Raw genomic sequence first — 9,170 nt, 5'->3', positions numbered from 1 at the left:
AACTTTCTAAATTCAAACTCCTCATAGAGAATGGTTTCTCCCACACTTCTCAGTCCCGTTTGAGTACCATCTGGAACAGCAGTAAAATAAAGCTAAACTCTTTTCACCATCCTTAATTAATAAATCCAGTTGAAAATAGCTTTTTTTCCACCTAATAAATTGTGTGATTAAATTTAAGCTGAAAACTTTCTGTTGAGTCATTGTTGTGGTTTAACTCCAGCCAGCAACTAAGCACCACATAGCTTGCCTCAGTGGGATGAGAGAATCAGAAAGGTAAAAGTAAGAAAACATGTGGGTTGAAGTAAGAACAGTTTAATAATTAAAATCAGAATAATAAATTGGATTTAAAAGGAAAATAACAAAAAGGGAGAAATAAACCCCCCAAAAAACACATGATGCAAATGAAAAACAATTGCTTGCCACTGACAGAATGCTGCCCAGCCTGTTCCTGAGCAGCTGTCCCCAGCCAGCTTTCCCCCAAATTTATATGCTGAGCATGATGACCCCTGCTATAGAATATCCCTGTGGTCAGTTGGGGTCAGCTGTCCTGGCTGACCCTCCCAGCTTCTTGTGCACCCCAAGCTATTACTTTTTCTTCTTTTACTTTTTCATCTCGAGTTCTTTTAACTCAGAGTTTGAACTGAGATGCAGGAGATTGAGTATTCATGTTTATTATATCTTATCAGTAACACAGCTGCACAGAGAGTGCCTCTTTGTTGGAAGGATGGAAAACGGCCGTGAGTTTTACTCTTCCAAGATTTTTAAAGTCTAAACTAACCAATTATGACATGCTAAGTAATATGTTTTTACTTACAATCCAAATACTAGCTTTTCATGTTCTGCAGTGTGGAACTTTTGACCCAATGACAGAACGTTCAGGTATGTGAAGAAGAAGGAGAAAAAAGAAGACACACATCCACACCCCAAATCCTCCATATTGTAACCTATTCTTACCTATATGTTCTAAACCTAATTTTCTACATTTCTACATATTTCACCCAGTGACATAACTTTTAATTACACAGCGACAACCTCAGCGTTATCACACAATTTAGGAAACTTCTCCCAGGGTTTTGGATTGATTACAGTGTGTTTCTGAGGATCACTGCCTCTCAGCACTGAAAGGCTGAAATTCTCAGAATCCAGGGTTCCAACATCCAGCCTCCTCGCTGATGGGGTAGAGAAAAGAAGTCCTTGTATGGTGTAAGCACTGCTCAGCAACAACTAAACAACTAAATATCAGTGTGTTATAAATGTTATTCTCAGCCTAAATCCAAACTCAGTACTGCATCAGCTGCTAACTCTACCCAGCCAAAACTGGAATGGTCATTTTAAGCTGGCTTGTTGGTTAGAAACACAGGACTTTTTGAAGGCAATGTCATTTTAGCTTTTTAGATACCCTAATACTCCTCTCCTACATGCCCCAGCCTCTATTGTTCTTGTCTAAGCTATTGTCATCAAACATTTATTTTCCTTTTATTCCACAGGAAAACTGTGATACATACATCAGAGCTTTCAAGCCTTGATTTCCTCGTATCAAAAAAGTCCTGCTGCTAAGCAGACACCAGGCTCTGCTGGCAGGAAGTCACTTACCTTCTTGTGCTCTTGCTTGTATGCTGTACACACGTCCCATAGATCACCTCAGATGGAGGAGCAAAGTGTTTGGTCACCTTCTTTAAAGCTCCCTGTTGGAAACCCAAGCAGGGCTGAATTTGGAAGTCCACCCACAAGATGGAAAGTTAACTCTACTATGTCTAATTGCCAAGGTATTTGTATGGCCAGTACAGTATTTCACTGCTCATTTTAATCACCAAGATACTGGGTTTCTCTGCAAAAGTGTTGGATTGAGGCCTTGAAATATGGTAAGAATATGGTGATTTGGGTTGAGGAAGACGAGTATCCCAAGGGATAAAAGGAGTTTTAAATTTTAAGTTAATTTTTTTTTCACTTTTAGCAAAGATCTAAACCTCAATTTTAAATTAATACTGACTGGGCAGTCAGTACATTTTCAGCTTTTCTTCAATAGTGTCTCTGTGCTGAAGTGAACTATTTTAGATGTCTGAAAAAGCATTGCTTAATGCCTGCAAGCACTGTCAGAAATCAATAATTTTGAAATTTGTGCTATTTGTACTTTAGGGTTCCATATCACTTTAATTCAGTCTGTTTATAGTAGATTAAAAGTGGGTATGGACAAGTCTCACAAAGCACATAAATGTGTCAAATTATATTCTTTTAATTATAGAAAGAACATAATTTTGATATTTGCAATATTAACTGGATGTTTATTGAAGCTCTGCAAAAAAAGGGCAAATTCAAAAATCACAGGAAATAGCATTGTTTTGGTGATGTTGTGGAACTTGCAGATAGTGACACCTACTACCTTAAAATTTTTTCAAGGTTGAAAATATTGTTAGAATTAAAAGAATTTAAGAAAAAAAAAGAAAAAAACTCTGACTAGCTCCAGTCATAAAGATTAGAATGTAATCAACTTCAGAAACCATGATATTAATCACTATTGCTTTGGATTTTTGAGATTCTGTGAACATCATGCTTACATTTCATTCTGGCAAGGTGCCATCATTGTACATGTTTAAACAAGTCTGCATTATTTTGTTATAAATAGTGTTCTACTGGATAATTAAACAAGTCAGAAACTTGGAGGGGTCACACTGTGAGTGTATAGGTAATTTGTTACAGCTTTAAATTTACTGTATTTACATTTTATCTTAACATTTTGTCTGCAAACAGTTTTTTCTTCTTTCATAAATTAATAAATCAGAAATTCCTATGAAAACGAGTTCATCAGAAACTTACTTCTTTCCCTTACTTGGGGCTGAATATTCCTAGTCTTTTTGCCATTTATAAAATAAGTTATACAGCTCAACTGCTCATGTCTGCAGCCATTGCTGAGTTCAAAAGTATGGCCTTTAGAAATGTTCCTCAGGGATGGCTTTGGTGTGGAGAAAATGGTAATTCCACATCCATATCCCTCACAGAGGGACAGGTGGAGTGTGAAGTCCTTCACACGTGGTTACTTTTACTCCCAGTTTAGGACACAGTTTACTCCTGGGTATTCAGAATACTGTTACACGATAATGACTCTCAGGATCACGTTTAAAAGTCTGCATTGTTATTTTTCACATGAATTACGCCTGCCATTAAAACTGTACAATGGATGCAGACATGCAAAAAAGCTTTCTTTACTGGTGTTGCCAGTAACTCCATCCCTCTAAAGCAAGTGCTGTAGATTTAACTGTGCATCCCATGATTAAACCAGGAAAAGTTCTTGGACAGACAGAGCTGTAGCTGGTGTCATGAATGCTCAAAGAAAAGGGAAGAAACTGCAAATACCATCAGCTGGGAGTCTGGCTGACACTGAACCGTGCCCAGTCAAGTTCACTGCTTTTGTGTGTGCACTGCTCCATCAGAATTCTACAGTAGCAGCAGAGAAGCCAAGTAATGGAATTATGGGGTATTTTAATAGAACAAACAGGTCTTGATTTTCAACACTGTTTCCAGCTGATAGTCAATTGGATTAAAGAAGAATTATCTCATCATAAGGTTCTTCCTAAACTGTATTAAAAAACCCCATGTGTTAATAAAGGAGACACTGTTGATGATTCAAGAAATATTGTCTTTTCATCCCATACTTATTGAATACCTTTTATGACTAAACCTCAGAGTTCAAATCCTGATGTTTGTTCATTTTTTTCTGTAGTTTTTGCAGCTATTCTGAAAACTGTGTAAACAAACCAACAAATACCTCTCCCCAACCACCCCAAATTAAAAAAAAAATCCACCACAAGCCAAACAAAAAAACCAACTCACCAAACCATGCAATCCCTCCTTAAATCCCAACAAGGCGCAAAACCTCACACCCTCCCCACAAAAAAACCCCACAACGCAAACAATAACCCCCCAATATTGCTGCACATTTCATAGAGATTCTGTGACATGCAGCCAATTAGAGATATCTGAGAATAATCAGTTTTGGTTTCTCAAGGCATTCACAACACTAGTTTCTTCCACTTCCATTTTCCCTTGATATTCTTTCATCTCCAATATAAATATCTTGTGACATTCTGTACCCAAAATTTCTTACCTCAGAGGAAGACTGATGAAACAGAGATTGTAGAAATTAACACTGACAGAGTCACTAACCTTTTGAGAAACTTCCAGTAAAATTACAATTTTGGTGATACCATCAGGAGAAAAATTTATTTCAGTCGTCAGGGCTATTCTAGCAAATGTACAGAAAATACGGCTTTGAAAATCCAAGATGATAATTTTGCCTTTGGTCACTAAATTCTAAAATGACTTTAACCTCCATACATCTTTTTTGACTTCCCTACACAGAGCAGGTGTCAGGGCAGATTTGGTCCCACAATTTAGAAGAAGATACGTACAGTAAGCGAAAGCAAAATGTTCCTCCATGATTTAGCATGCTTTGCTCTGTAAATGTGTGTGTATCCGGTGTAGCATGAGCAGTGAAAAGCTGAATACCCATCACTAGAGCTGTGCATGTTTGAACAGAAAATCTCACCACCTTTAAACACCGTTCTATACACAGCATTTTCATCGCTTTCAATTAAAAATGGGAGGGAAATGAATTTGCATGTAAGTGAAGCAGTATGCAAATACAAGATACCAACATTCTCATTTTAACATGGATTTTCTCAGATGCTGATCTAGAATATGATTTCAATGTTCTGAAATGCTCATGTGGCTATGTTGTAAAGCAGTGTGGATGCTATATTCTTACAGAATAGACAACTGGAGTAAGTAATTTTCTAGCTCTAGTTTTTCTGAAAAAATGAGGAGGCTCATTAATGTAAATATATTTTATGTAGTATAAGGTAGGGTTTCCTGTCCTATTGTTCAGGATCAAATGGAATACTCAAGACAAAGCTGCTGGAAATCACTGAAATTTTGAACACAAAAGGAAGTTTTCAAGTTACCAAACCAAACTGTGGCCTTGGCTGGATCACATTGGTTGCTAATGCTCAGGGGATGCTGAAGGTTGATGCTGCTGGTGTATTTCACAGAATCACACAGAATATTCTGAGTTGGAAGGGACCCAGAGGGATCATTGAGTCAGCTCTTAAGTGAATGGTCCATACGGAGGTCGAACCCATAACCCTGGCATTCTAAGCACCGTGCTCAGAGCAAGTGATCTGGAGGCTGAAGTTTCAAAGGATGCTGTTGTAGCATCTGAATTGTATTGTTCCAAATTCCCTGAGCACCTGAATTACTACTACTTAATAGACGATATTTCATTTTTTGGTCATCTTTTATACTTTTACCTCACTGCGCCACATCGAGTCTCTGTGCTGCTGGATCCTCTATTGCCATGGAATTCTGCGCCCTGTTTTCTGCGGAGGCAGGAATCCCTTCCCACGTTAGCCTGCACTGTCCCTACCAACAGCTAGGGGGCGGTGTTACCCCATTTTTAAAGCAAAAAGCCCCAGATCCAGGGATCCAAGGATTGGCCTCTCCTAACAACCCTTTCCTTACCAGTTTGGACAAACTATCACAGTCTGTGCCTTAATAGAACTACGTAAACGGAATCATTTCTATAAGATACTGAACTTCACAAGTAGCTGCAGTTCCATCAGCATTTTCATGTTTTTAGGGGTAACCAGTATATTGTGTTTCTTAACTACAAACTCTGAATTACACTGCACACTTGGTGTTTCTGCATCTATTCTACTGAATTTTGTCACTTTACTTTTCTTCCTTTTTTTTTTTTTTCCTCCTTACAGGTGGCTTGATACTATATCTGCACAACCTCTGGTGAGGACAGGGACACACGAGTTTAGGAAAAACTTCCTGGCCAAGAAGAGCTGTGGGAATTCACTACCAGTCTGATTAAAGCACAGGGAGAGGGGGTGGGGGGTGGCAGGCATGGCACAGTGAATTTCTTTTCTTATACTTTTGAATCAATTAAGTCACTTAGTAATCGGGATTGCACTTTCACAGGTTTTTTATTTGATTGCTGTGTGAATACTCATTGCTTACTTTGCTTTTGTTTTATGTTTTTTCTGATACTTACTGAAAGCTCTAAACCCAAATAAATGACAGGTTCAGTAAAAACTCAATCTTGCTTTTGTGTTCCAAAAGCCCATTCAAGGCTTCATAAGCCCCTCAAAATTGATTTTTGGAGCGCTGTTATTTAATCTGCCCTTTACAAAACTTTAATGCCTTGAGCAAATCCTTCTTGCCTTATTCCCACCAAAAGGCACTTTGACTTCACGGTAACCAGATAAATATAAGACAAAAAATGCAGTTCAGGCTGTTCCCCCAGTCCCTAGTAATTCTCTCACTTCTCTATTCTCCCTTTCTCATTATTGAAGAAAGCCTCCTGTGTAAACACTACTTTTTGTGCTCCCATGGTATACAGACTTTTTCCCATCACTTGCTTGCTCTCCCCCACCTGCTAGATATGACTCATTAGTTTAGCTTTAGCTTTGCTTCACCTCTTCACTCCCCTAAGAATTGTATTTAAAGTTCATGGCACTGTTCTTATTCTCAGCATACTTTCTCTTCACATACCTAGCGGCACTGCAGATAGTAACTGTGTAATGTTCCCTGGGCTCAGCGGCTCCAACTTCAATATTTTCTTGCAGGGTTCAGTCTTTAAAAGGAGGTCTGTGGCAGAGATGGCAAAGGGAATCTGCAGACTAACCCTGGGCCAGGCAATGGACTAATTCAGCCTTCTTGTCCGCTCACTGGCATCTGAACCACTGCCAGCCAGACGAACCTAACGCAGTGCTCCAACACCGCAGCCCTTGCAAGTGGAACTGGCTGCAAAGCAACATCCACTGCCTTTGCAGGAGGCATCTCTGCACATGATACCTCCTGAGAGTTTGCTGTCATTAGTTTACATGCAAAGGAGAATGCAGAAGGACATCAGTAGAACTGAATGCAGCGAAGTTCCTGTTCTGCTTTCGCTCACTGTGTATGCCTGGCCTCCAGGAGCAGATGGCCTGGATAGATACAAGCTGCTGTTGCTCGATGCTGTTGCTGCATTCAGAGCATTTGGGCCCAGGCTGCAAGGTGACAGGAAGCTTAAAACTGCCCAGTGTTAGGGGTTACACTTACCTCAACCTCCTTGGAAAGAAAAGGGTTCCAAGAGCTGATTTCACTGAAATTTTAGTATCAAATAACTCCACTATCCCCATTACTTTGCCTTTTCCTTGTGAAAAGTTTTCAATGAAAGAAAACCTGCTATTGTATAACAGCTTCCAACTAGAAAGAAACTAGTAATTACAGCTAGATAAAGACTGAAGTACTGGCAGTTAATACTGGCAGCAACTATCTTGAAGTACTTGGTTCTGCCTTCCACATTATTTATACTGTAATGGCCTTTAAACAATAATCCAGTGGTGATTGTGTTGTCATCCTTCCTCTAATGAAGTGTTCGTCTTTACCAGCTGAACCTTATATATGTTATGTTACATTAATTTTTTGAAACTTTTCTATAAAACTCAGCCAGCAGAATATTTTAAAAGCTTAAATATCTTTAAAATATTTGCATTAATGTCCATATGGCTTATTCTTTTATTCTTCATTTGTCTGAAGAGACTCATGTGTTGAATGATTGACAGATACAAATTGTAAGGCAGACCTTGGTTTGACTGAAATCAGCAGCAAAACATTCAGTGACTTAGTTTTACCCCAGGGCAGGTAAAAGGCACTTGGAAAGCACTGTGCAAAGACCCAGAGGATTGTGACTCCAGCGACAGAGTGGCTTATGGGATTTTGGCTGCAACAAAAATTTATAAATAATTCCATCTCTGAAAGAAAAAAAGAAAAAGAAAAACAAAAGTAGTTTCTGCTGTGGAACAAATGTCCTTGTGATTTTTAAGAGGCTTTCTCCCACCTATTGTCCTGGTAAAGAGTGTGTAGCAGTTGGATATTCTGAGCAACTGTATGTAGCATGGACTTTCTTCTTGTTTCTCAAACATGGTTGCATTTTAAACTTTTTTCCCATTAAAACCCTTTAACCTTTTTTCACCTTGGGTGGTAGTTTTCCAGAGATGAGTCAAAATACTGGCAAGAGGAGTGTTTAGATAGTATTCAGAATTTTTGGATGAACGTTTTCCAGCTGTTTTCTTATTTCTGAACTGTCAGCGACATTTTGTTCAACGTTTAACACTTAAAATGTAATTTCAGTTGTGCTGTAACAGTAAACACCCCACAAAAGCTGTGTTTTGTAACAGTGAAAGTAGTTATTAATGCAGAGATTTTCAATGTGTTGCTTTTTTATATGCCAAATAATTTGTGTGTATGTATGCATTCAGGACATCAATACATGAATGGTTTTGTAAAAAGTGGCTGGGTTTTCAGCCTGATTTTCAGTTGCTATCCTCTGCTGTGAATGTTGTAGCTATTCTTGACTTAGGCTTCTAAATGATAGGAGAATTATGCTGCCTTCATGTTAGATACACAGATAACTCCTATTACCGAGCTTATGGTGTGTCATAATGATGTCAAAATTACCAGTGAAGAAATAATCATCTCTCTGTATCACCCAGTTCAATTTCTATTGAAGTGTTTGGAAGACCAACTTGTTTCATTAAATACCAGCTATTCAAAAAGCTGAAGCTGTCTTGAATCGTCAATGCTATCACCAACGTAGCACCTTCTAATTATCATGAAACACTCCAGAAATCTGGTCATTGTTTCTCCAATTACATCCTTGGACGTGCAGCAGATAATAGACTTCGTAACCATATCATAGTAAATGCCTCTTCACATTAAACAACCAAAACACCAAACTTATGACTTAAATCAGTTGCAACGTCCTATCAATATTACAATTTCACTGAGAGAACCAGTACTTTGCACAGGGGTTTTTTTGGGTTTTGTTGAGTTTAGTTTTATTTTTGTTGTGTGTCATGGGTTTTGGGGTTTTTTTTGGGTAGAAATGCAAATCTGTCTGTTAAGAAAAAGTGGCAACACAGGGAAAAAAAAACCCGTACAACAAACCAAACAAAAATAAGCCCTTTCCATTTGGGTTCTATGAATGTTGTACTCTCTGTATATCCTGGCATATGCTAAGCTTTTAAATAAGTGTTTTGAAGTACCTTACAACAGTTTAGCTCCATCTGCCATCCAGTTTTTGCTCTAAAAGTGGCCAGCCGGATAATCTCCCATCTCACGAAGCA

This window comes from Corvus kubaryi, unplaced genomic scaffold, assembly GCF_017639235.1.
Source record: "Corvus kubaryi isolate FWS band 111438036 unplaced genomic scaffold, C.kubaryi_AGA036_p1.0 138, whole genome shotgun sequence".
Taxonomy (NCBI): Eukaryota; Metazoa; Chordata; class Aves; order Passeriformes; family Corvidae; genus Corvus; species Corvus kubaryi.
The sequence above is the reverse complement of the archived record's forward strand: the minus strand, read 5'-3'. Positions refer to the sequence as shown.